This window comes from Phyllobates terribilis, unplaced genomic scaffold (genome assembly GCF_046119375.1).
Source record: "Phyllobates terribilis strain yellow unplaced genomic scaffold, ASM4611937v1 Scaffold_119__1_contigs__length_5224398, whole genome shotgun sequence".
NCBI lineage: Eukaryota > Metazoa > Chordata > Amphibia > Anura > Dendrobatidae > Phyllobates > Phyllobates terribilis.
In genome coordinates, this window is record NW_027362879.1 from 5,063,731 (window position 1) to 5,081,057 (window position 17,327).

A 17,327-nucleotide genomic window follows, 5' to 3' on the forward strand; every position below is an offset into this window, starting at 1 on the left:
AAAAGCTAGTTATAGATACCCATTCTATTATTCAAGAGGGTTTTGCCCTAGAGGTTATAACTGAAAAAGAAAGGGATTATTTAATTGTGGAGCAACCAATGTTGCCAGGTTTATATGGTCTGCCAAAAATACAAAAAAATATAATTCCTCCCCCGATGAGACTCATAGTATTGGGTATAAACTCAGTTACTGAATTAATAGGGGATTGGAAGGATAATTTGCTGCAGCCATTAGTTCAAAGAACTGCAGGATTTTTAAAGTACTCCAGGGATGTCATAAATCAGGTATCTAAAATGGAATGGCAGCCTAACTACACGTGGCTTAGCTGCGATGTAGTGTCATTGTATACTAGCATTCCCTATAATATTGTTATCCAAACACTAAAGTATCATATATTTAAATTCAGCGCTTGTTCTTCTGATCTATGTGAATATATTGTCTTGTAGGTGCAATTTTTAATAAGTAATATTTTTTTTTATGTACAAGCAGGTTTTTTTCCTTCAGTGCAAGGGGGTCTCCATGGGAGCTAAATACTCCCCGTTGCTCGCAAACTTAATAATGTCCTTCTGGGAGCATAAATGTTTGTATACTTCTGCGAATCCTTATGTGAATTGTCTGTTCTGGAATGGCAGATACATCGATGATTTGCTCTTCATATGGAGGGGCAATATATCTGCCATACCGGAATTTGTACAGTATCTTAATGATTTTAATTTGTCATTCACATACAATACTCACCCACTGTAATTCCATTCTTGGACCTCAGACTGGAGGGGGGAAATGGAAGTATAGCTACTTCAACATTTTCTAAACCCCGCTCAGGAAATACGATACTGCATGCTGCAAGCAGTCGACCGCAGTCACACCATAAAAGCAATCCCAGTGGGAGAGTATACCAGGATAAAGCGTAACTGCAGTAAAGCTGACAACTAGAAAGTGAAATCACTACTTGTGGGATAAACTAATTAGGAGAGGTTACCCACCCTGGACTCTGGACAGAGCTTCAAGGATCCTAGCTACAAGAGACAGAGAAAAACTAACTGATGTTTCTGAGAGTAAAACTGATGAAAAAAAGATAATGAAACCAGCATTAGCTTTAAAATTTAGTCTACAATTTAATCAGAATAAAAAAATAATAAATAAATATTTGCCCATATTGCATGATGACAGTGTCATATCTGAGATTCTGAAGTCAGGGTGTTCAATTGTGGCAAAGAGACAATCATCTTCGGGAGATATTTTATCCCCAAAGAGATCTAATACTGTGAGACAAAGACATGCATGGCTAAATTGCAAAAGATTTTTTAAATGTGGTCAAAATGGCTGTGGCATGAGTAATTTAGTTCAGGTCTCAAAAAATGTCTCCAATAAGGAGAATACGCATCAGTTTAACGTTCACAGCTGCATAAATATTGCAATAGTAATCATGTTGTATATAGAATTGAATGCAAAGCGTGCAGTAAATTGTACGTGGGGTGTACTGTAAGAAAACTGAAAAAACGCAGAGCAGAACATATACAGTTAGGTCCATATATATTTGGACAGAGACAGCATTTTTCTAATTTTGGTTCTAGACATTACCACAATGAATTTTAAACAAAACAATTCAGATGCAGTTGAAGTTCAGACTTTCAGCTTTCATTTGAGGGTATCCACATTAAAATTGGATGAAGGGTTTAGGAGTTTCAGCTCCTTAACATGTGCCACCCTGTTTTTAAAGGGACCAAAAGTAATTGGACAATTGACTCCAAGGCTATTTCATGGACAGGTGTGGGCAATCCCTTCGTTAGGTCATTCTCAATTAAGCAGATAAAAGGCCTGGAGTTGATTTTAGGTGTGGTGCTTGCATTTTTTTGATGTTACAGGTTTATTTGCCGAACCGAAACATCAAAACATTCGCTCATCTCTAGTAATTAATAATCTATCAATCTTGTCATATCAATTTCATATCGAAATATGGCACAAGAGTACTTTATAGGTGGTATCTTTGTTGTATCGTTTATTTATTATTTTTATACACAGTATATGATATCATCAATTGTTATCTATTTGATGCACTAGTCACTTTAGAATTTTTCATAAATAATCTCCTTTATAATTTGATATAGTATAATTCTGATTATCAAATCAACTAAACTTGATGGCATAATAATGAACCTTTGATCATTTGGATAATAGTATATAATTTGTGGAATTGGGTGCAATTCCGTAGTCATCTCCAACTTGATGCAAAACAAATTTGTCTTGCACAATATATATGGACAATTTTAATATGATCAATAAAAATATGTAAATATATTATATATACACACACACACTACTCAAAGAATAAAGCAAACACTTAAACATCACAATGTAACTCCAAGTCAATAACACTTCTGTGCAATCTCCCTGTCCAGTTATGAAGCAAAACTGATTGTGAATCAATTTCTCCTGCTGTTGTGCAAATGGAACAGACAACTGGTAGAAATGATCGGCAATTAGCCAGATACCCCCTAAAAAGGAGGGGTTCTGCAGGTGGTGACCACAGACCATCTCTCTGTTCTCATCCTTTTTGGCTGTTGTTTTGGTCACTTTTTCATTTTGCCATTGCTCTCACTCCTAGAGGTACAGTAGCATGAGGCGGTGTCTACAGTACAACCCACAGAAGTTGCTCAGGTAGTGCAGTTCATCCAGGATGGCACATCAGTGCGAGCTGTGGCAATAAGGGTAGCTGTGTCTGTCAGCAGTGTCCAGAGCATGGAGCAGATACCAGGAGATGTGGAGGAGGCCGTAGGAGGGCAACAACCCAGCAGCAGGACCGCTACCTCCGCCTTTGTGCAAGGAGGAACAGGAGGAGCACTGCCAGAGCCCTGCAAAATGACCTCCAGCAGGCCACAAATGTGCATGTGTCTGCACAATCAATTAGAAACCGACTCCATGAGGGTGGTATGGGGGCCCGACGTCCACAGATGGAAGTTGTGCTCACAGCCCAACACCGTGCAGGACGCTTGGCATTTGCCACAGAACACCAGGATTGTCAAAGTCGCCACTGGCGCCCTGTGCGCTTCACAGATGAAAGCAGGTTCACACTGAGCACATGTGACAGACGTGACAGAGTCTGGAGACGCCGTGGAGAGCGATCTGCTGCCTGCAACATCCTTCAGCATGACCGGTTTAGCAGTGGGTCAGTAATGGTGTGGGGTGGCATTTCTTTGGAGGGCCGCACAGCCCTCCATGTGCTCGCCAGAGGTAGCCTGACTTCCATTAGGTACCGAGATGAGATCCTCAGACCCCTTGTGAGACCATATGCTGGTGCGGTTGGCCCTGGGTTCCTCCTAATGCAGGACAACGCCAGACCTAATGTGGCTGGAGTGTGTCAGCAATTCCTGCAAGATGAAGGCATTGAAGCTATGGACTGGCCCGCCAGTTCCCCAGACCTGAATCCCTTTATTTTTTGAGCAGTATATGTGTGCGTATTTATAATAAATATATATATATACACACACTGCTCAAAAAAATAAAGGGAACACTCAAATAACACATCCTAGATCTGAATGAATGAAATATTCTCATTGAATACTTTGTTCTGTACAAAGCTGAATGTGCTGACAACAAAATCACATAAAAATCATCAATGGAAATCAAATTTATTAACCAATGGAGGCCTGGATTTGGAGTCACCCCAAAAATTAAAGTGGAAAAACACACTACAGGCTGATCCAACTATGATGTAATGTCCTTAAAACAAGTCAAAATGAGGCTCAGTATTGTGTGTGGCCTCCACGTGCCTGTATGACCTTCCTACAACGCCTGGGCATGCTCCTGATGAGGTTGCGGATGGTCTCCTGTGGGATCTCCTCCCAGACCTGGACTAAAGCATCAGTCAACTCCTGAACAGTCAGTGGTGCAACGTGACGTTGGTGGATGGAGCGAGACATGATGTCCCAGATGTGCTCAATTGGATTCAGGTCTGGGGAACGGGCGGGCCAGTCCATAGCTTCAATGCCTTCATCTTGCAGGATCTGCTGACACACTCCATTCACATGAGGTCTGGCATTGTCCTGCATTAGGAGGAACCCAGGGCCAACCACACCAGCATATGGTCTCACAAGGGGACCGAGATCTCATCTTGGTACCTAATGGCAGTCAGGCTACCTCTGGCGAGCACATGGAGGGCTGTGCAGCCCTCCAAAGAAATGCCACCCCACACCATTACTGTCCCACTGCCAAACCGGTCATGCTGAAGGATGTTGCAGGCTGCAGATCGCTCTCCATGGCATCTCCAGACTCGTCTGTCACATGTGCTCAGTGTGAACCTGCTTTTATCTGTGAAGAGCACAGGGCGCCAGTAGCGACTTTGCCAATCCTGGTGTTCTGTGGTAAATGCCACGCGTCCTGCACCGTGTTGGGCTGTGAGCACAACCCCCATCTGTGGACGTCGGGCCCTCTGGCAGTGCTCCTCCTTGCACAAAGGCGGAGGTAGCGGTCCTGCTGCTGGGTTGTTGTCCTCATACGGCCCCCTCCACGTCTCCTGGTGTACTGGCCTGTCTCCTGGTAGTGCCTCCAGCCTCTGGACACTACGCTGACAGACACAGCAAACCTTCTTGCCACAGCTCGCATTGATGTGCCATCCTGGATGAGCTGCACTACCTGATCAACTTCTGTGGGTTGTAAAGTACGTCTCATGCTACCATAAGAATAATTGGTAAATCTCATGCTCCTCTGATATCATCCTCATGCAGTATATTACTGTACAAAGCCTCGATATCTAGTAAGGCCTGCTCCCCTACATGCATGTATACATGCTCGAGGGTATACATGTAGGGGAGCAGGCAGAGGGAAAACTCCAGAGGGATTATTTCAACTGTAAAACCTCAGGGCTTATTCCAACTGCAGGACCTCAAGCGATACTATTGGAACATTATACTGTGTGTGGGGGGAAGGTGGTACTGTAGGAACATTACACTGTGTGGAGGCATCATACATCCTGCATAAGGGACATAATGGGGGCATTACACTGTGTGAGGGGCATCATACATCCTGCATAAGGGGCATAATGGGGGGATTACACTGTGTAGGGGCATCATACATCCTGCATAAGGGGCATAACAGGGGCATTACACTGTGTGGGGGCATCATACATACTGCATAAGGGGCATAATGGGGGCATTACACTATGTGGGGGATCATACATACTGTATAAGGGGCATAATGGGGGCATTACACTGTGTGGGGGCATCATACATCCTGCATAAGGGGCATAATGGGGGCATTACACTGTGGGGACATCATACATACTGTATAATGGGCATAATGGGGGCATTACACTGTGGGGCATCATACATCCTGCATAAGGGGTAAAATGGGGGCATTACACTGTGGGGCAGTAAAGGGGTCCTGTACTATGAGAACAATACGTTTCCTCCCTTCCTGTCTCCATAGTTGGGTCGTATGTATCTATTACAGGAAACAGAACAAAAACCTTATGATTCTTATAAAGGGGCAACACAAGACCCCAAAAGAGTCTCGGTGCTGAAGGGGTTAATGCCCCCTGCGCCCAGTAATGGGGGTCTCCACATACCTCCACCTGCAGAGCCGCCACCACATATATGGCTGCTCTGTGCGCACAGGACCTGTGATGAGGTCACAGGAGGGGAGGAGTCAGGGGTCACATGATCAGGGGCCTCAGTGGATGCAGGACTCTGCTGTGCTGGTTGTCATGGTGCTGGATGAGCTGAAGTTTATGTGTGGGGTCAGGAGGGGTTTACAGTGTGGATGTAGCAGAGCCGCGTGTGTACGAGGTGTACGGAGCAGAGCCGCGTGTGTACGAGGTGTACGGAGCGGAGCCGCGTGTGTATGAGGTGTACGGAGCGGAGCCGTGTGTGTATGAGGTGTACGGAGCGGAGCCGCGTGTGTACGAGGTGTACGGAGCGGAGCCGCGTGTGTACGAGGTGTACGGAGCGGAGCCGCGTGTGTACGAGGTGTACGGAGCGGAGCCGCGTGTGTACGAGGTGTACGGAGCGGAGCCGAGCGTGTACGAGGCGTACGGAGCAGAGCCGCATGTGTACGAGGTGTACGAAGCAGAGCCGTGTGTGTACGAGGTGTACGGAGCAGAGCCGTGTGTGTACGAGGTGTACGGAGCGGAGCCGCGTGTGTACGAGGTGTACGAAGCAGGGCCGTGTGTGTACGAGGTGTACGGAGCGGAGCCGCGTGTGTACGAGGTGTACGGAGCGGAGCCGCGTGTGTACGAGGTGTACGGAGCGGAGCCGCGTGTGTACGAGGTGTACGGAGCGGAGCCGCGTGTGTACGAGGTGTACGGAGCGGAGCCCTGTGTACGAGGTGTACGGAGCGGAGCCACGCGTGTACGAGGTGTACAGAGCGGAGCCCTGTGTACGAGGTGTACGGAGTGGAGCCACGTGTGTATGAGGTGTACGGAGCGGAGCCGCAAGTGTACGGGGCGTATGGAGCGGAGCCAGGCGTGTATGAGGCGTAGGGAGCGGAGCCGCGCGTGTACGAGGCGTGCGGAGCGGAGCCTGGCGTGTACGAGGCGTGCGGAGCCTGGCGTGTACGAGGCGTGCGGAGCGGAGTCGCGCGTGTACGATTCGTGCGGAGTGGAGGCGGGCGTGTACGAGGTGTACGGAGCGGAGCCGGGCGTGTACGAGATGTGCGGATCGGATGCTGCCCCTCTCCAGGAGCGATCACAGCAGCTCGGCATGAGACATTCTTGTACTACACGGACTGTCCTGACAGAACACAGCTCGTCAGGACATAGCCCCGACCTCCAGCGACAGTCGGACAGTCCCATTGGATCGGGGACGGTTGGGAGGTTTCTGTATATAAGTTGTGTGTGATAATTGTAGAATTATTAATGTCTTAGCATAAAAGGATGGACCTGAGTGTTTGTGCCGGGGTCCACATGCATGGAGGGGTTGAGGCGGTGCTGGCTGTATTATGCAGACGGCATCTGCCTGTAACAGTAGTAACCAGAACCTACTAGAAACTCTGCACCAAAATGAAGCAAATCCTTATTCTGGGACCTTCGCCTTGTGCGTAACACCCCCGGACCCGGTACAAGCCGGGCAGATGGTCTCATTCATGTCATTTTCTGCTTAAGGTTCTGCGGTTTTCTGGCCAACTATAAAAAAGAAAAAGCGTAAAACAATATTTGTTTCTGCTGCATTGACATAAGTACAATCTTTCATTATATATAAATCTATTACACGTCGGGTCAATGCTGTAAAGGACAGTAAAGTGCCATGGTTGTGGTTGTGGTTTTTGGGTCTCTCTACTTCCCTCCCAAAAATACAATCAGAAACTTGTAACTACTGATCTCTCCACAAGAGAAAGCCGACAACTCCATCAATGGGATCATTTTATAAAATTAGGTCTTCGCAAGATGAAAATGGTCTCACAAACCACATTTTTTTTAAATGTTCATAAAAAAACCCAAACAAACAAAAATAATAACTTTACTTTGATTTTTTTCCCATTTTTCAATACTTTATGTGCTAAATTGAATGTTGTCATTCCAAAGAACAACTAGTCCCACAAAACACAAGCCCTCCGTCTATGTGAATGAAAAAACAAAGTTATATTTTTTGGGGAAAAGGGGAGGAAAAAAACAAAAAATTGGTCTTGTCAGAATAATGTAATTGCTATATATATATATTTTTAAAATTGAATAATTTTACCCCAAAATTGTGATCTGTTATAATATTATCATTCTTCATGCGAGATTAATCATTAGTCTGTAGATAAATCCAAACATTTGGAAGATGTAGAACAATATATCTGTGATTCTCTTCTGCCAGGATAAGCGCCTCCTTTCTGTCCTTTCTGTGATGGAGAAAACGCTTGAAAGATTCAGAAAGTCCGATGAGTTTTTGGAGCTTATTGTAAAGGGCCTTAATGACGACCTGGGAAAGAAACCACCAGAAACAAAGGATCCAACCAGGTAAGTTCTAATGATCCCGTCTGATAAAATGATCAGCTTTATTTCCATGGGATTGTTCTGTAGGAGAGATGGGACCTGCAGCATTTTCATCCTGAACTTCACTATGTATAGATGTAGAAAGCTTAATGTGACAATTCACACAGCGCATTGATAAATTGTCTCAGAAGGTTAGCTCTCATAACAGAATTAACATCACTTATAGTGGAACTAAACTTACAATTTATTTTCAGAATTGTGAAAATTATGGCACTTTGCAAAGCACTTCATTAGTTTCTTTGGCGTCATATCCATAAAATGATCATATTAAAGTGGCCTCCAGACCCTGCTTTTCCCCAGTGCAGGAGCGTTGCTGGGGTCCTAAGAGATCAGGGACCCCAGCCCCAAAGTACATGTTTCCCCATATAACCTCCCTGCCACTTAAAAGAGGATTTATACATATATAATTACAGTACACCACTGTTACTAATCTAAAATACACTATACAAAGACCAATATTCCCAAAATTACTACTATACAAGGCCAAAATGATCCTGCTATACAATGTCCTCTACCATCACCACCACACAGTGAGTCCAATGGTGGCAGGCCACACCACTGCTATGGGGCCCGTGAGCCTCGGGGGAGCGAGGAGGATAGGTGAGTATTGGGGGGTGGGAGGTTGCGGCGGCTGAGCAGCGGGCACACACAGTAGCGGCTGCTGTAGCTACCACGTGTGCTCGCTGCTAAAGGGACATGAATATTCCCTCTTCTCCACTTCCATGGGCATGGAGAAGAGGGAATATTCATTCTCTTTAGTAGCGGGCACGGAGGAGCGCTGAGCCGTGGCTCCTGCTTACAGTGCCTGCTACTAAAGAGAATGCATATTCATGCTTGTCAACGCTCATAGTCCTGGCGTGGAGAGGAATGAATATGCCGGCAGCAGCAGCAGCTCACCTCGACAACTGAGAGCGCGCGCTGCTCAGATACCAACATGAGCTGCTGGCAGACAGAACACAGCAGCTCTGTAGCAGAGGTGAGGAAGGAAGGTGAGTATAAGTGTTTATTTTTTGTGTGTGCAGTGATGGGGCCACACATACTAGGATTGGAGGGTAAGGAGGCCATACATACCTGGATTGGGGGATGAGGGGGCCACACATAACAGGATTGGGGGATGAGGAGGCCACACATACAAGGATTGGAGTATGAGGAGGCCACACATACCAAGATTGGGGGCGAGGAGGCCACAGATACCAAGATTGGGGGATGAGGAGGCCATACATACCAGGATTGGGAGATGAGGAGGACACACATACCAGGATTGGGGAATGAGGGGGCCACGCATACCAGGATTGGGGGATGAGGGGGCCACGCATACCAGGATTGGGGGATGAGGGGGCCACGCATACCAGGATTGGGGGATGAGGGGGAGCACGCATACCAGGATTGGGGGATGAGGGGTGCCATGCATACCAGGATTGGGGATGAGGGGGGCCCTATATACCAGGAATGGGAGATCAAGAGGCCATGCATACCAGGATTGGGGGATGAAGAGGCCATACATACCAGGATTGGGGGATGAGGAGACCATTCATATTAGGATTGGGGGATGAGGAGACCATGCATACCAGGATTGGGGGATGAGGGGGGGCCATGCATGCCAGGATTGGGGGATGAGGGGTGCTATGCATACCAGGATTGGTGGATGAGCGGTGGCCATGCATACCAGGATTGGGGGATGAGGGGGGGGCATGCATACCAGGATTGGGGGATGAGGGGTGCCATACATACCAGGATTGGTGAGGAGGGAGCCATACATATCAGGATGGTGAAATTTTCCAGTAGCTGCTGCATTTCCCTCCCTAGGCTTATACTCAACTCAATACGTTTTCCCAGTTTTTTTGTGGTAAAATTAGGGGCCTCGGCTTATACTCGGGTCGTCTTATTTAAAACATACGGTATTTTAAAATCAGTGAGTTCGTGGTGCCCATAATACTGCAGGACTGTGTGGTGCATTATACTATATGAGGGCTGCATTTTACCCTTTGGGGTGTGAAATATACTGTATGGAGGACTATGGGGAGTGCATTATATTCTATCGAGGACCATGGTAAGTTCATTATACTATATGGAGGATTATGGGGGGTGCATTATACTATATGGAGGATTTTGGAGGGTGCATTATACTATATGGAGGATTATGGGTGGCTTATTATACTATATGGAAGTCTATGTGGGGTCATTATGATATTTTGAGGGCTATGTGGGGGGCCGTTATACTGTATGAAAGCAATTATACGGTGTGAAGGTTTGTGTGGGGTCCATCATACTGTTTGGAGGGCTGTGTGGGGCCATTATACTGTTTGGAGGGCTAGTGTGGGCCATTATACTGTATGTGGGCCCATTATACTGTATGGAGGGCTGTGTGGGAGTCATAGTTGGGGGAATCATACTGTGTTAGGGTCACCATACTTTGCCTTGGGAGTTGAAGTGGGGTACAATAAGGTCATTATACTGTTCATGTAGAGGCTAATGTGGGGGAATGCACCATGGGGGTATCATACTGTGTTTGGGGGGCACTTTTATTGGCATCATACTTCATGGGGGCAATGAAAGAGGGATCTAGGACTTCAGTAGGAGGAAAATTAGAAAAACGAAGTAAAAGCTGGAAAGTTGTGAGATCGGCTCTTCTGTGACACAGACAAATATTTCTTTATTTTTTTGGGTGGGGGGGGGGTCCAATTAGAGCTTCTGCTATGGGGCCTCATGATTTCTATGTGCGCCCCTGGCCATAATCATCAACATTAGCAGAAATAAACACTTGAAATAGATCACTTGATTGTAATGACTTTATATAATATATGAGTTTCATTTTCAGCATTGAAGAACTAAAATAAATAAACTTTTTGATGATATTCTAATTTAGTGAGATGCACCTGTATATATAAGGGGTGTGGGTGCCATCATTCTATAAGGGGCTATGGGAGTCATCATGCTATATATAAGGGGCAATGGGGCCATCATATTATATAAAATGGGGAGTGGGTGCCAGAATACAGTTTATAAGGGGCTGTGGGGCCATCATACAGTATAAAGGGAGCTGTAGGGGCCATAATATAGTGTACAAGTGGGTGTGGGGGCCATCATACAGTATATATTGGGCTGCGGGGGCCATCATACACTACTGTATATATGGGGCTGTGAGGGCCATTATACAGGATATAGGGAGTTGTAGGGACCATCATGCCAGTTATAAGGAGTTGTAGAGACCATCACACAGTGTATAGGAAGCTGTGGAGACCATCATACAGTGCATAGAGAGCTGTGGGGACCATTATGCAGTGCATAGGGAGCTGTGGAGACCATCATACAGTGCATAGGGAGCTGTGGGGACCATCATACAGTGTATAGGGAGCTGTAGGGACCATCATACAGTACATAAGGAGCTGTGGAGACCATTATGCAGTGCATAGGGAGCTGTGGGGACCATTATGCAGTGCATAGGGAGCTGTGGAGACCATCAGACAATGCATAGGGAGCCGTGGAGACCATCATACAGTGCATAGGGAGCTGTGGGGACCATCATACAGTGCATAGGGAGCTGTGGGGACCATTATGTAGTGCATAGGGAGCTGTGGGGACCATTATGCAGTGTATAGGGAGCTGTCGAGACCATCAGACAATGCATAGGGAGCCGTGGAGACCAACATACAGTGCATAGGGAGCTGTGGGGACCATCAGACAATGCATAGGGAGCTGTGGACACCATCATACAGTGCATAGGGAGCTGTGGGGACCATTATGCAGTGCATAGGGAACTGTGGGGACCATTATGCAGTGCATAGGGAGCTGTGGGGACCATTATGCAGTGCATAGAGAGCTGTGGGGACCATTATGCAGTGCATAGGGAGCTGTGGGGACCATTATGCAGTGCATAGGGAGCTGTGGGGACCATTATGCAGTGCATAGGGAGCTGTGTGGACCATTATGCAGTGCATAGAGAGCTGTGAGGACCATTATGCAGTGCATAGGGAGATGTGGGGACCATCATACAGGGCATAGGGAGCTGTGGGGACCATTATGCAGTGCGTAGGGAGCTGTGGGGACCATTATGCAGTGCATAGGGAGCTGTGGGGACCATGATACAGAGTGTAGGGAGCTGTGGGGACTATCATACAGTACATAAGGAGCTGTGGGGACCATCATACAGTGTATAAGGAGCCGTGGGAACATTCATACAGTGTATAAGGAGCCGTGGGGACCATCATACAGTGCAAAAGAGCTGCGGGGACCATCATACAGTGCGTAGAGAGCTGTGGGGACCATCAGACAACGCATAGGGAGCTGTGGAGACCATCATACAGTGCCTAAGGAGCTGTGGGGACCATCATACAGTGCATAAGGAGATGTGGGGACCATCATACAGGGCATAGGGAGCTGTGGGGACCATTATGCCGTACATAGGGAGCTGTGGGGACCATCATACCAAGCGTAGGGAGCTGCGGAGACCATCATACAGTACATAAGGAGCCGTGGGGACCATCATACTGTGTATAAGGAGCTGTGGGGACCATCATTCAGTGCATAAGGAGCTGCGGGGACCATAATACAGTGCGTAGAGAGCTATGAGGACCATCATACAATGCATAGGAAGCTGTGGAGACCATCATACAATGCATAGGGAGCTGTGAAGACCATCATACAGTGCATAGGGCACTGTGGGGACCATCATACAGAGTGTAGAGAGCTGTGGGGACCATCATACAGAACATAGGGAGCTGTGGGGACCATCATACAGAGCATAAGGAGCTGTGGGGACCATCATACAGTGTCTAAGGAGCTGTGGGGACCCTCATACAGTATCTATGGAGCTGTGGGGACAATCATACAGTGTGTAGGAAGCTGTGGGGACCATCATACAGTGTGTAGGGAGCTGTGGGGACCATCGTACAGTATCTAAGGAGCTGTGGGGACCATCATACAGTGTGTAGGGAGCTGTGGGGACCATCATACAGTGTATAGGGAGCTGTGGGGACCATCATACAGAGTGTAGGGAGCTGTGGGGACCATGATACCAGTGCATATGGACCTGTGGGTACCATCATACAGTGCATAGGGAGCTGTGGGGTCCATCATACAGTGCATAGGGCGCTGTGGGGACCATCATACAGAGCGTAGGGAGCTGTGGGGACCATGATACAGTGCATATGGAACTGTGGGTACCATCATACAGTGCATAGGGAGCTGTGGGGACCATCACACAGGGTATAGGGAGCTATGGGAATCATCATACAGTGCGTAGGGAGCTGTGGGGATCATCATACAGTGCGTAGGGAGCTGTGGGGACCATCATACTGTGTCTAGGGAGCTGTGGGGACCATCATGAAGTGTATAGGGATCTGTGGGGACCATCATACAGTGCATAGGGATCTGTGGAGACCATCATACAGTGCATAGGGAGCTGTGGGGACCATCATGCAGTGTATAGGGATCTGTGGGGACCATCATACAGTGCATAGGGAGCTGTGGGGACCATCATACAGTGTGTAGTGAGCTGTGGGACTATCATACAATATACATGGTGCTATGGGGACACTCATGACATTATTTTTTTTTTAAATGGGTACATCATCATAAATTTCTTCTTTCACCCCCCCCCCCCCAATCATCGTCCATAGACTTGAAGAAGAACTTTGTAGTTGGGTGTAGTTTGATTGTGGCTTTAAGGGGGCATTATTACTTAAAGGGGATACTCAACGGTATTTGTTGCTTGGAGGGAACACTTCAGATATTGAAACTTTCCTAAGAGCATATCTGGCATTATTACTTGCTAGGTAGCACAGTGGGGTCCTTACTACTTTCTATGGGACGCTATTATTTTTATAGGTCCCCTCTATCTGGCACACAGTCTTTGTAGCATTAATTGGTGGAGGGTAATCATAGTAATGACATCATTTTTGAAGTATTGAGGTTCCTATTCCACGTTGGAAGAGCAGGCAGCATGGGGAGGTGGTGCAGGGTGGGAATAGATGGGGACGGTGCTGGAAATGTGAGAAGTCAGATGGTCTTTGTACAGTGTGTTTTTTATGTAGCGGCAATGGTCATATCATAATACTATGTACTCACCGTGTAGTGTTGATGGTACAGGGCATTGTCTAGCGGGATTATTATTGCCTTGTATAGAAGTATTTTTGGGAATATTGGTCTTTCAGTTGTGTATTTTAGGTTAGCAACAATGGTGTACTGTAATTATATATGTATAGGTCCTCTTTTAAGTGGCGGGGAGGTTGTATGGGGAAACACCTACTTTGGGGCTTTGGCCCCTGATCTTTTAGGATCCTAGCAACGTCCCGGCATACAAGGGATATCGGGGGGCACAAAGTGTTCTGGAGGTTTCCTTTACAGTATGAAGCATTTTCCACACAGTATCCTTCCTGTGTAATATACTCCAGGACTGGTGAGGCGCACTGTCGCTCCCTATTTCCCCATAACTCGGCCTCAGCGCTGCAGTGCTGATCAGCAGGTCTGCTTACCTGTTCTTCGGTTTCGCACACTATGTCTTCCACTACTGGCGCCCTTGAACCCTTGCACTCGTGACTCCCACTAGTACATCATATTCAGTGCTGCTTTGGGGTCCGTAACTCGGCGTCCAATCCAAGGACCCTTCTCTGTAAGGCCACTCTGTCTCATAGGTCCAAAAAAGTCGGGCGCACTTCATGGCCGCCTCATATAGAATGAATGGAGCAGCATTTTAGCATGCGGACCACCGTTCCAATCTAAAGGGGATGAAGGTTCCTGTAGATTGGAGCTTGTTTTCATTGGACAACCCCTTTAATTTTTCACACCCTGTTTCTGCATTTAAGTCTATTTTTTGGTAAATATTCGATGACCTGGTGTCATTTGTGATGTGTTGTTCTTCACCTGAGGTTGTATTGACCTCATTTTATAACTTCTAAGGACCAGACTTTTTTTTAATATATCCTGAATAGAACACAATAGAATTGTATGGAAAACATTATTGTGTTCTTCACAATTCAAGGCAACGTGTCCTTATGAGATCTTTTTCTTGAAGGTATATGGCCCTCAGGTTCTTTATCACCATGCAATCTGAAGAGCCAACTTACACTAAGAGTGGCCACCACTGGGCATATACCATGGTGCAGCAAGGGCTAGCAATCTGTCCCTCCAATTGTGTGGGTACTTATTGCTTAGAGAATGTCAGTCCAATTCTTCTTTTTAAGAGGGTTCACTGTCTGTGCATCTCTGTGCCTGAAGAATATTAACCTGGTGTTACTGTATTACTGCTGTTCCAAGTGGCAAGCACATGGTTCTCTTAGAGACAGGACCCTTGTTTAAACCCAAGTAGACTTGAATTGGAAAGGCCACTGGTCTGGACCAGGACTCTGGTTGTGTCCGGTGATGGCGGCATGCACGGTTTCTATGTACGTGTTTGTGTGTAGTCAGAGAAGCATTTCTGTGGTGGTCTAATAACTGCAAGGAGCGATGGAGGTGTTGGACAAAGGTCAATGAGTGGCTGCAGAACGGTTGGTAAATGTGGGCCACTTCATGGGAATATTGGCCACTGATGACTGAGGCCCCCCTCCTGGTTTGGTCCTGGAGCCCCCCGGCCACTTGTTGAACATCTTTCCTGTTTTTTACTGTTACACAAGACCCTGTGTCTCCTGTATTCTGCGGCTGCGTCCTGTTCTTCAGTCTTCTTTCTGTAGCATGGTGTGTACGACGTCCTGGATACAATGTTACTGCTCCATCACAGACTGAACCCCAGAACAATTGTCATGGAATTTGGTACCAGAGTTCTCTCTGTGTATGGAGCCCCCATATTTTGTGATTACTGTTATCATTCTCACTGTGTAAGGTGAAATCCAGGAGAAAAAAAACACATAAAACAATATATATATATATATATATAATTAATTTTTTTATTGAAATAGCAATAAGCAACATTGTAATGAAAATATTACTGGTCCTTTAAGAAATTAAACTATGGTCACAGTCACTCTCAGATGAGCCCCGGTGGAGACCACAAAACGAGCTGCGGTCATTGGGGACCACCTGAGAGTCATTGGGACCCAAAGATCCAGAAGAAGGCAAAGAAACCCCCCCAAAAGAATTCTGATTCAGGGGGGAAAAAAATTCCTTCCTGACCCCATTTCTAGCGATCGGATATTTCCCTGGATCTCGTGTATCCTGCTGCATATTGCTGTATATAACATAGGCTTACGTCATGTGAACAATGGCCAAATAGCTGTTGGCTGAGAACTCATCCTGTATGATAAAATCTGCGATGGAGGTTCCTAATACGGCTTCCAACGAAGATGTGGCATCATCCAAATGTGTATAAGAACTAGCGAGTGATAAAGGAGACAATGGCTGGTAGGTAATAAGTCATTACCTGTCTGCCAATATCTTCTTCTGGAAGACTTCAAGATATCATCTACTACATATTACATATTATTCTGAAAGTGAACCATGTAATACCACATGTGTCCTGGAGAGGCCGCTACGTCCAGCAAAACACAGCTGATTGCTGAGGGTGTTCACTGCCAGACCCCCGACTATCAACTGATCGCCTGCAAGTCCTCATTTGGGGACAGGAGCTGTTCACACTTGGCATATTTTGTGATTCATGAGGGGAGGACAGTAGCCGGATATAGACTTTTTCTATAAAGTCAGATTAAAGGGGTTTTCAGGAATGTTCTTATGTAATATATAGGAGGTTCCCAGTGGTGGAGAAAACACACAGAGCTTTACTTTCTCCTGCTGCTCCAGCTCTGGATCTTCAGCGCCTCATGTGCTCTATTGTGACAGGCTGCAGGGGTGATGGCTCAACTTCAGCACACATCACTGCTGCAGCCAATCACTGAGCTTAGAAGCTCTGTCAGCGTGGCCCACTGAGCCAAGTGATTGGCTGCAGAGCTGCAGTCATGATGTCACCCTTGAAGCCAGTGACAAAAGATCAGCGGCAGCGGTGAAGTGCTGGAGCTGGAGCAAGAGGTAGTAAAGCTTCATCTCTTCTACTTAAGTGACGATTTATAGGATTTATATTTAAGTGATGAAAAATAATTTGCTTGTGTCGCCACTTTCCGAGATCTGAAAGCCGCGGCGTTTTCATGTTTCGGGAATGGGGCTGCGTGAGGGCGAGTGTTTTTTGCACCACAAACTGATGGTTATATTGATATCATTTTGGGGTATATACAATGTTTTGATTGTCTGTTATTATATATTTTTTTCTTGTTGCAACGACTGAAAATCTGTAATTCTGGCATTTTATGTAATGTTCTAGTTACCCCGTTTACTAAATGGATTAATTTATTTTATATTTTGATGGATCTGACTTTTACAAACGCCGCGATACCAAATATGTGTATTTTTTAAAATGTTTTATATTTCTTAA